The sequence below is a fragment of the Equus caballus genome, chromosome 1 (assembly GCF_041296265.1).
Source record: "Equus caballus isolate H_3958 breed thoroughbred chromosome 1, TB-T2T, whole genome shotgun sequence".
Lineage (NCBI taxonomy): Eukaryota > Metazoa > Chordata > Mammalia > Perissodactyla > Equidae > Equus > Equus caballus.
The window spans coordinates 123,101,662-123,113,566 of record NC_091684.1 but is presented as its reverse complement, the minus strand read 5'-3'; positions in this window follow the sequence as shown (position 1 = coordinate 123,113,566).

Genomic DNA, 11,905 nt, shown 5'->3' with positions numbered 1-11,905 from the left:
CAGACAAGTACAGTAAACAAGAGTAAGATTATTATGCAGATTTAGATCCTTGCCTTCCACATTGATTAAGAGTTTCTAGAGATAAGGTCATCCCCCCTTCTTCATGGTACACAGAGGGAGACACCTTTACAGATGGAGATTTCCCTTACAAATGTAAATGTCTCTTAACAAAGCATAAGTAAATTCTACTTTTCAAAGTTTCTTTCCTGTCTGCAGTTTTTTAAATTAACAAGCCCAAAATATTCCTCATGCCAAAGAGGCATATCTTGGGGTGGCCAATTCCAGTCCCCCACAGCTACAAAGATAGTTGTCTGGTTGTGTCAAACCTTAGCACTGAGTGCAATGGAAAAACATTCCTGCTGAGAATCCATGATCATTAGCCAGCCCTCAGGAGTTTTCAGCCCAAATTCAGATTTCTCAGGTGGTCAGAAAATCCACAAGTTGAGAATTCAGTTTAGACTAAACTCTGGCTGATACTCATGCTCAGTGGAAGAAGGATGTTTGACTCTTTCCTGAAGGACCCATTGCAGCCAGGCCTCAAAGAATTAGCACAGAAAAGATCCAAGGTAAAATAATCACAAAATTCCCAAGGAGGGAGACAACAAAGACAGACCTGCAGAGATGTTACATATTGGAAAAATCAGACGTGGAATTAAAAATAGAGGAGTTTATTATTTTTAAAGAACTAAAAGGAAAGAATGAAAATATGAATAAAGAATAAGAGATATTATATATCTATTAAATAAGTAGCTTTGAAAAAGAACCAAATAGAACTTCAGAAATGAAAACTATATAAACTAAAAATAAGCAGTTTAACATTAGGCTAGAGAATTAGTGACCTGAGAGTCTGATTTGAAGAAATTACTCAAAATGTAGCACAAACCCACAAAGAAATGGGAAATGTAAAAGAGAGGTCAGGATGTATAGTGCAAACTATGGGAAGTTTTCATATACGTAATCAGAGTTGAGGAAGCAAAGGAGAGAGAAAATGGGATAGAGGCAATACTTGAAAAGATAAAGCCCGAGAATTTTCCAGGACTGATTAAAGATCATAATCCATAGAATTATAAAGACTAATGAAGCTCACACAGAATAAATAAAAAGAAATCTACTCCTAGACAGTGAAATAATATCATCCATATGCAGAGGGAATTCTATGCGACATGAAACTATATCTTTTAAAATAAGGGGGAAATAAAGATATTTTCAGTTAAACAACAACTGAGCAACTTTGCCACCTACAAACCACAACTGAAGGAATTTCTAATAGATGGTCCAAGATATACATATTAAGGAGAAAAAGAGGTCCTATGTCATTAAATCTAAATAAATATCGATTTGTGAAACAATAATAGTGTCTTGTAAGATTTAAAAGCTATAAGATAAAAGGTAAAGTTAAACTAAGTGACGAAACAATCAGGGCATGTAAGTCAGAAAGTGAGTTGTTACACTCTGTTCTTCTTAACAAGGCCTGCCCTCAGGAGAAGCTAGTCAACCAGAGCCTAAGCTGCTAGAGTTTTATCAGAGCCTAACTGATATGGGTAAGAGAAATACCCACCTCCAGCCCATTTTAGTCATCCTGTACCCACTCAGGTGGGGAGACTGAGAAGCATATATGAAGCTCACTGTCCAGAGGCACAAGCTCACTAAAAGATTGAGACTTAATCATAGGACTATAGAACACTTGCCCTCCCTCCACATTTCACCATCACATTACTAAAGGCCTCTTTACAGCAGTTCCTTTAACCAAGATCACGTCCAGCTACCAAGAAAAAATTACAAGACATAATAAAAGAAAAAAATACAGTTTGAAGCAACAAAGAAAGCATCATAATCAAACTCACATATGGCAGGAATGTTGGAATTATTAGAACAAGAATTTAAAGCAATTATGATTAACTTGCTAATGGCTGTATGGATAAAGTAAATACCATGCAAGAATAGATAGGCAATGTAAGCAGAGAGAGATGGAAATTCTAAGAATCAAAAAGAAATGCTAGAAATCAAAAACACTGTAACAGAAATAAAGAATGCCTTTGAGGGACTTATTAGTAATCCAGACATGGCAGAGAAAAGAACCTCTGAACTTGAGGATGTCTCAATAGAAACGTCCGAAACTGAAATCAAAGACAAGTAATAAAGAAAAAAACAACAAAACAGAATATCCAAGAACTGTGGGACTACCACGAAAAGTATACCTTATATGTAATGTGAACTCCAGAGGGAGAAGACAGAGAGAAAGAAACAGAAACAATATTTGAAACAATAATGTCAGAGAATTTCTGAATTTCCCCAAATTAATGTCAGACACCAAACCGTAGAACCAGGAATTTCAGAGAACACCGAGCAGGATAAATACAAGAAAAAAACAACCCACAAAAAACACTACATGCAAGTGTATAATTCTCAAATGATAGAAAATCAAAGATAAAGCAAAAATCCTGAAAGAAGCCATTCCAGAAGAAAATACATATTCCCTATAGAGGAATATAGATAAGAATTACATCTCACTCCTCCTCAGTGCAAACAAGAAGACAATGGAGAGAAATGTTTAGAGTGAGAGAAAAAAATCCCCACTAACCTAGAATTTTGTACCTTGTGAAATTATCCTTCAAAAGTGAAAGAGAAATAAAAACTTTCTCAGACAAACAAAAGTTGAGGGAATTTGTTGCCAGTAGACGTGCCTTGCAAGAAATGTTAAACAAAGTTCTTCAGAAAGGAGGAAAATGATACAGATCAGGAACTAAGATCTACATAAAGAAAGGAAGACCACTGGGGAAGGAATAAGTGAAGATAAAATAAAAATTTTTATCATTCTTATCCTTAATTGGTCTAGCAGATAACAGTCTGTTGAAAATAATAACAGCAACAATGTTTTTGATTATGTATGCTTATGTATACACCATATATGTATACACATATAAATGTGCCTATGTGTGCTTATGTATGTGCATATGTAGATGACAGCAATGATACAAAGGATGAAAGGTAGAAATTAGGAGTATTTTGTTGTTACAAGATAACGTGCATCATCCATGATATAGTATAGTGTTATTTGAAAGAGGGCTAGGGTTAGATGTAAATGTATATTGCAAACTCTAGGGCAACCACTAAAAAAAGTAAAAAGCAAAGTACAAGTGATATGCTAAGAAAGGAGAGAAAATGGAATCAAATAAAATGCACAATTAAAACCACAAAAGGCAGAAAAATAGTGGAAAGCAAAAATAGGAACAAAGAATAAGAACAATAAATATAAAACAGTAACAAACATGTTAGATATTAATCCAAGTACATATCAATAATCCCTTTGAACATCAATGGTCTAAATGCACTAATAAAAACACAGAGATTGTCAGAGTGGATCAAGAAACAAGACCCAACTATGTGTTACCTACAAGAAACCCACTTTAAACATAAAGATACATATAGATTAACAGTAAATGGATAGAGAAGGATATACCATGCTAACATAAATCAAAAGAAAGAGAAAGTAGCCCCATTAATTTTGATCAGAACAGACTTCAAAGCACAGAAAGTTATCAAGGATAAGGAGAAGCATTTCATAATGATAAACAACTCAATTCTCCAGGAAAACACAATAATCCCTAACATGTATGTGCCTAACAACAGAACATCAAAATACAAGAGGCAAAAACTGGTAGAACTGCAAGGAGAAATAGATGAATTCATTGTCATAGATGGAGATTCAACACTCCACTGTCAGAAATGGACAGATCCAGCAGGCAGAAAATCAGTAAGGAAATACTTGAACCCAACATCCACAATAAACTGAAAATAAAAGATCACATGAAAACTTCCTTATGTAAAAGGATGATAAAATGGAAATTTCTATAGACACCAAGCCGTGATACATGCTATATTCCAAAACCAAATTACCACATGGACAAGTTACAAAGAAAATGTCCCAAAACTTCTTCAAGGTCTTTTGAACTCCTCACCAAATTTAAGATTATAAAAAGAGTCAAAAGAGGAGAGAGAGAGAGATCAGGGAAAAAAAATAGAATATTAAAAATAAAGCCAAATATATTTCTAATAAGAATAAATGGAAATAGAATAAATACCAAGTAAAATATAAATAATAAAGAATATCAGACTGGATAAATAAACAAATCCAGCAATATGCTGTTTAAGCGACATATCCAAAACACAAGGACACCCACATATTAAGAGGAAAAACTGGAAAAAAAAAATAATAGTAATAATAATATAAGTAACACTTAGTGAGTGCTCACTGTGTGCCAGGTATATTATAAACAGGTTACATATATTAACTCATTTAATAACCCATGCTAAAATCTAAGTTCCAGAAGGAGAGGAACTTTTGATTGTAGCTATTTCTCTCAAGCATAGAATAAGCCCTGACACATAGTAGGTGTTTAATAAATACGCATTGAATGAATGAAGACATTAATGAGTAAACAACCTTGTGAGGTTGGTCTCATTGTTCTACCCACTTTAGAGATAAAGAAATTGAAGTATAGAGATGATAATTAACTAGCACAAGGTCCCACGACTAGGGTGTAACAAGGCCATTCATACGAGCTCATACAGGTATATTAATATCAGACTAAATATATTTTAATGGCAAAAACATACAAGAAATAAAGAGTCTTGAAATAATATGATGACATTCATTAGACCAGGGAGCTATAACAGCTCTACGCTTGTATATAACTAATAACTTAGTCTCAAAGTACATTAAGCCATATTGACAGAATTACAGGGAGAAAGGGATAAATCCACCATATTAATAGAAGCTGTCAACATGCTTCTTTCAGTAATTATAGATTAAAAAGACAAAAATAAATAAGTAGGCAACAGAAAATTTGAATAGATTTTATAAGCTTGACTTACAGGACATATATAGAACATCTAATTTCTATAAAGCACACATACTTTTCAAACACAAAAGAACATTTATTGACCAGATAATGAGCGGCAAGTGAATCTCAACAAATTCTAAAAGATTGGCATCATGCAGACTATGTTCTCTGCCACAAAATGCACCATGATCAAATGGGATTTATTCCTAGGATGCAAGAATGGTTCAACACATGCAAACAAATAAATGTGATACATCTCATTCATAGAATAAAAGATTTAAATTATACAATCATTGCTATAGATGCAGAAAAATCATTTGGCAAAATATTGCATCCTTTCATGATAAAATTCTCAACAAATTGGATATAGAAGGAACATATCTCAACATAATAAAAACCACATACGCAACAGTTAAAGATTGAGAGCTTTCCCTCTAAAATCAGGAACAAGACAGGGGTTCCCACTATCACCACTCCTATTCAACATAGTACTAGAAGTCCTAGCCAGAACAATCAGGCAAGAAAAAGAAGTAAAAGGCATTCAAATCAGAAAGGAAGAAAGAAAATTGTCTTTTTTTGCAGACGATATGATCTTATGTATAGAAAATCCTAAAGACTCCACGAAAAAACTGTTAGAAGTAATCAGCAAATTCAGTAAAGTTGAAGGATACAAAATCAACATAAAGAAATCAGTTGTGTTTCTATATGCTAACAACAAAACACCTGAAAAAGAAATAAAGAAAACAATCCCATTCACAATAGCACCCAAACCAATAAAATAAGAAAAATTTAACAAAGAAGGTGAAAGATCTGTGCATTGCATACTATAAGATTTTGATGAAAAAAATTGAGGAAGACACAAATAAATGGAAAGATACTAATGTTCATGGATCAGAAGAACTCATATTGTTAAAATGTCCATACTACTCAAAGTCATCTATAGATTGAATGCAATCCTTATCAAAATTCCAATAGTATTTTTCACAGAAATAGAAAAAGCTATCCTAAAATTCAAACAGAATTACAAAAGACTTTAAATATACAAAGTAATTCTGAGAAAGAACAAAGCCGCAGGCATCATACTTCCTCATTTCAAACTATATTACAAAGCTATAGTAAGCAAAACAATATGATACTGGCATGAAAATAAACGCACAGACTGATGGAACAGAATCAAAATCCCAGAAATAAACCCTCACATATATGATCAAGTAGTATGTTTTTACAAGGGAGCTGAGAATACTCAATGGGGAAAAGGTAGTCTCTTCAATAAGTGGTGTTGAGAAAACTGGATATCATCACATGAAGAAGAATGAAATTGGACTCCTATCTTATGCTACTCACAAAAATTAATCAAAATAGATTAAAGACTTAAACATAAGACTTGAAACTATAATACTCCTGGAAGAAAACATAGGAAAAGACTTTTTGACATTAGCCTTAGCAATGATCTTTTGGATGTGACACCAAAAGCAAAAGTAAACAAGTGGGGCTACATCAAACTAAAAGGCTTCTGCGCAGCAAAGGAAATCATCAACAAAATGAAAAGGCAACATACTGAATGGGAGAAACTATTTGCAAACCATCTACTTGTTAAGGTATTAATGCTCAAAATATATAAAGAACTCATACAATTCAGCAGCAAATAAGCCAAACAGTCCAATTAAAAAATGAGCAAAGGAACTGAAAAGATATTTTTTCAACAAAGACATACAGGTGGCCAACAAGTACATGAAGAGATGCTCAACATCACTAATCATTAGGGGAAATGCATATCAAAACCATGATGAGATATCATTTCACACCTGTTAGAATAGCTAATATCAACAAGACAAGAGATAACAAGTGTTGGTGAAGATTTAGAGAAAAGGGAGCCCTTGTGCACTGTTGGTGGGAATGTAAATTTGTGCAGCCACTATGGAAAACAGTATGGAGATTCCTCAAAAAATTAAAAATTGAACTATCATATGATCCTGCAATCCCACTTCTGGATATTTATCCAAGGAAAATGAAACCAGGATCTCAAAGAGATACCTGCACGCCCATGTTCATTTCAGCGTTATTCACAATAGCCAAAATATGGGAACAACCTAAGTGTCCTTCTACACATAATTGGATAAAGAATATGGGGTATATATATATACAATGGAATATTATTCAGCCATGAGAAAGAAGGAAATCCTTCCATTTGCAACAATGTGGATGGACCTTGAGGGCATTCATGCTAAGTGAAATAAATCAGACAGGGAAAGACAAATACTATATGATGTCACTTATATGTGGAATCCAAAAGAGTCAAACGTATAGAAAGAGAGAGTAGAATCATGGTTGTTAGGTGCTGGGGGGGTAGATGAAATACGGAGATGTTGGTAAAAGGTTATAAATTATAACTTATTCCAGTTATAAAACAAATAATTTCTAGGATCTAATGTATGGTATGGTGACTATATTTGACAATAATGTATTATATACTTGAAAGTTACTGAGAGAATAGATTTTAAATGTTTTCACCAGAAAAAAAATGTGGTAATTACGTGAGATGATGGAGGTGTTCCCTAACCCTACATGGTAATCATTTTGCCACATATAAGTATATCAAATTATCATGTTTTACACCTTAAAGTTATACAATGTTATATGTCAATTATATCTCAATAAAGCTAAAAAACAACCCACGCAAAGTAAGTAATGCACTATTTGGGGATACAAATATATGTGCTAATATTACAAAGAAAACTAAGAGAATGGGAATCACAGAATCCAACACGGTGGCTGCCCCTGACTCTGGCAGCAGAGATAGGAATGAGTTGCAAGCAAGGAGAACACCTTAGGAGATTTTACGGATAAGCATCACATCCTTTTTCTTAAACTAAGTTGTCTGCACACAAATTTTTATTATATATAATTTTTTAATCTTATGTAGATTTTATAATACTATTTTGTGTTTATTTCATATTCAATTTAGAGACAACAAAAAACTTTTATAGAGTAGTCAGGATTTGCCCAGATATACGCTAAGACCTCTAATTCTCAATAACTAGACATATATAATCCTGGTTCAAATATATCTCCTGATTAGACCAACTAGGTGGGGAATAAAGTGAACCAGAGGATGTTGGTTTTAAATTTTTAGTTTTAAATGGGAAATAGCAAGAAAGCAATTTAGTACTGATGCTGCAGATTGAATAATGTCCACTTAAATATTGTACAGCTAAAAATAATAGTCCACCTCTGATTATTTCCAGATAACATTAGATTAGAGCAAAGGTGACTTTTATACAGAGGAAGTCCAAACCCAGCATGAAGAAGCAAATCTGTTCTAAGTTCATCTCTGAAGGAATCCTTAGGCTTTGTTTGTAGAGTGAAGTTGAAAATGAAATTTGTAAAAAGTTTGTATCGCTGGGCAATATTATCGCTTTCCTGGTCAGTGAATCGATCAGCATTTTGAGAGATGGTTATGGAGCTGACTTGGTTAAGCATATGGTAGTTTGCCTTCCACGTAGCAGCGTCCACTTCTGAGCAACAATTTCTGGGTTCACTGCCTCTACTACAAGCACAACCTGGGGTGATGCCAAGAACCTGCAAGGTGATAATTGTCCTCAACACTAGGGCAAACTATACGGCTGCTAGAGAACATGGCCACAATGGTGTCACATTGTTGAGCAGCCATCCATCTCCCATGGGGCATATGGGACCGTGTCACTGTTAATTGCTTTTCCTGGAGTTAGAGAGTGTGTCTAGGTATTTCTCTAGAAGTTCATTTATGGAATCAATCATTCTTTCGATCACATCTTATGTATCTCATTCAGATGAAATATAACCAAAACGAACAGTGTATCCTGTGTTTTAGTGGAGAAAAGATTACAAAAGAGTTCACATACAGCTTGAATGATGTATGGAAAAGGGGGAAAAGGAACAGCCAACCTTAGCCCTGTATCATTATTACTTGTGTAATAAGAATTATGATTTATTGAGCACTTCCTATATTTCTAGGCACAATACAAAATTATTTTGACAGCCTGTCTCATCTTCGAAAGCATCCTATGAGGAAAGTGCTTCATAATTGGGTAAACTACTGTTTAGAGAGACACACTAAATGAATACAGACTGTGGATTAGATAACAGTTCAATGTTACATTTTTTTTGTTTTGATCATTGCACAGGGGTAGTGTAAGAGAATTCCTTGTTCTTTGGTCTTAGGAAATGTACTCGGAGTATTTTCAAGTAGAAGAGTTCAGTGTCTACCAACCTCTAGTGAAATGATTTAAAAGAGGGGTGGGGAGGGAGGGCAAAGGGAGAAAGCAATGATAAAGCAAGCGGGGCAAAATGGAAACAACTGGGTAAAATTTTTTATGTCATTCTTGCATTTTTTTCTGTAAATCTGAAATTATAACAAAATTAAGTTATAAAAAGTACAAATATTACAGTATATAAATAGTTCATTTATTATTTATTTAATTTCCCTATACATTTAATGTTTCAATAAAATTGTTCCAACAAATGCTAATGTTTAACTAAAATGTTAATGTTAATATTTGACTTACATCAAAAAATTTCAAATACATTAAAATTTTTAATTACATCAAAATTAAATTTTAAATTATATTAAAAATGCTAATGTTAATGTTTAACATTTACACATTTAATTAATGTTTCAATGTTTAATGTTTCAACAAATTTTAATGTTTTTTTTTTTTTTTTAAAGATTTTATTTTTTCCTTTTTCTCCCCAAAGCCCGCCGGTACATAGTTGTGTATTCTTCGTTGTGGGTTCCTCTAGTTGTGGCATGTGGGACGCTGCCTCAGCGTTGTCTGACGAGCAGTGCCATGTCCGCGCCCAGGATTCGAACTGACGAAACACTGGGCCGCCTGCAGCGGAGCGCGCGAACTTAACCACTCGGCCACGGGGCCAGCCCCAACAAATTTTAATGTTTTAACAAAATTTTTTAAAGGTCCCAGGACAATTCTTTTGATTATCCCACTTTGTATAGTTTCAGCTTGCACGGTCATTTTTATGATCCTGCACCATGATGCAAAATGAAGACAGCCTGTATTGTGTTCACTGTAAATGACTTTTACATCTACACTTACTTCCTGACCATGAGAGGAAGGTTGTGAAGATGAGTCTCTGAAAACTTGCAGACTTTTGTCCATATGCAATTTCTTCCCATAAAATCTGCAGGAGCCACAATAAGCAGGTTGCCCCCATGGAACCAGGTTGAACTCAATCTAAAACTGGAGATGTAAGAACATTCTAGCATCCAATGAGGCCATTTGAGCTACACTGGAAGATGGGGGAATTTCCCTTCAACAATGCCTGACTCTTGTACAGAAATATAGCTGTTGTGCTATTTAGGCCATTGGAATAACAGAAAAGAAAAGTATTTTCAGTCTGCTTCCAGTGATGGGCCTGATAGTAAAGATAAATGTGGAAATAAAGCAGATGAAAATCTCATAGGAACTCAGGAACAGTGTGTAGATGGGCCTTACCAGAAAATTAAGAATAGTAATTGTGCCAGAAATCTTAGCTATAGGCCTCTGGGACCGAGGCAGCAGTAGGACTTGGCTACCTTAGGTCTTTGTGATCACTCAGCTTCCACATCTGTTTATAACACTCCTATTTCCCAATTGCACGCCTCATCTGATTCCCTAAATGGCTTTTCTTTTTCGTGTGGTTTCTGCTGGCTCAAAATTCCAACTCTCTCTTGGTCTTCCATGGCCGCTCTTACTGCTTCATTTCAACATCTTCTTCTGAAACTGACTGGACTCTCTCTCCATATTTCCCTGTCTGATTCAAAGAGGGAAAATCTGATTGGCTTTGCTGGTTCCACCTCTACTGTTTATAAAGAGCTTTCCCTCCTGGACAGGCTGTGACAGCGACATTGGTGAGGGAATGACAAGGCATGGATCCAGGACAGAGCAGGAGTGTGTAGGCAGAGACCTTGGTGAGGCTATGGCTAGTGCTCTGGTGACACTAAGCCTTGGAGGTACAGTGCAGTTGGACCAAGTGTGATGGTCACAGCACCTCGATGGGATTCAAACATTCTTTAGAAAGAAAGGATGTTCTGCTAAATTAATAAACAGAAACCTCATTAAATTGGAGTCATGAGGCCAAAAGGGGCAGCTCTCATGCCCTATATTGATAGTAGAGCCCAAGAGGAAGAAGAAAGACTTCCTCTTCTTGACAAGCAAGATCCTCAGCCAATGAGAGACTGTCACAACTCAGCCAGTGAAAAGCCACCACACTTCAAACTTCTTGTTTACAATTGCCCTCCCTACTTTCTCTTCCTCTCTATAAAAGAGTTTCTCCTCCCTTGCTGCTGGGGGACCTGCAGGTGGTTCACCATGGTTACAGACCCCGAATTGCAATTCTTTGCTGATCCCAAATAAACCTAATTTTGCTGAAGAAATAGCTGGCTCTTTATTTGTTCAAGGTCAACAGGTCCTTGCATCAGATGGATGAATGCTTGCCTTGCACATAGTAAATAATGAAGAATTAAAAAACATGTTTTGACACATTTTTGGAAATAAATTAAACCTAATGTATGCTATTATAGTCACTAGCAATTATCTTATTATTAATAAAAGAATATCATTCTGCCCCTTGTCATATTTCCTTGGTTTATTATGGTACCTAAATGGGAGGGGAAAAACACTCAAGTACCTTTCCTTGCCCACACAATTATACTTGAATTGTCTTTTAGTTCAATTAAGAGTCAGAAGGCTCAGCAGGGACAAATCTTATTTGTCCATAGTAGCATAGCTTAGCACTGAGATATAAAACCATAAATATTTTGAAAATATTATCTTAACCACCATCTTTTAAAATAAATATAGAAGAGACTTACCTACAGCTGAATAAACTGTCTCTAATTTTGGCCTCTTTGCTCACCCCCTGTAAAGCTGAATAAAATCTGAAAGCAGCTTATGTAAATAATTAGTCCAGAAGTTTAAGAGATGCTAGAGATAAAAAAAATCTGAGCTGTAGCAGAAAATCAAATTTTACAGTCTTACAGAGAATTTCTTACCCTCCTTCCCAGAAACGTCATAATTTATGCCAAA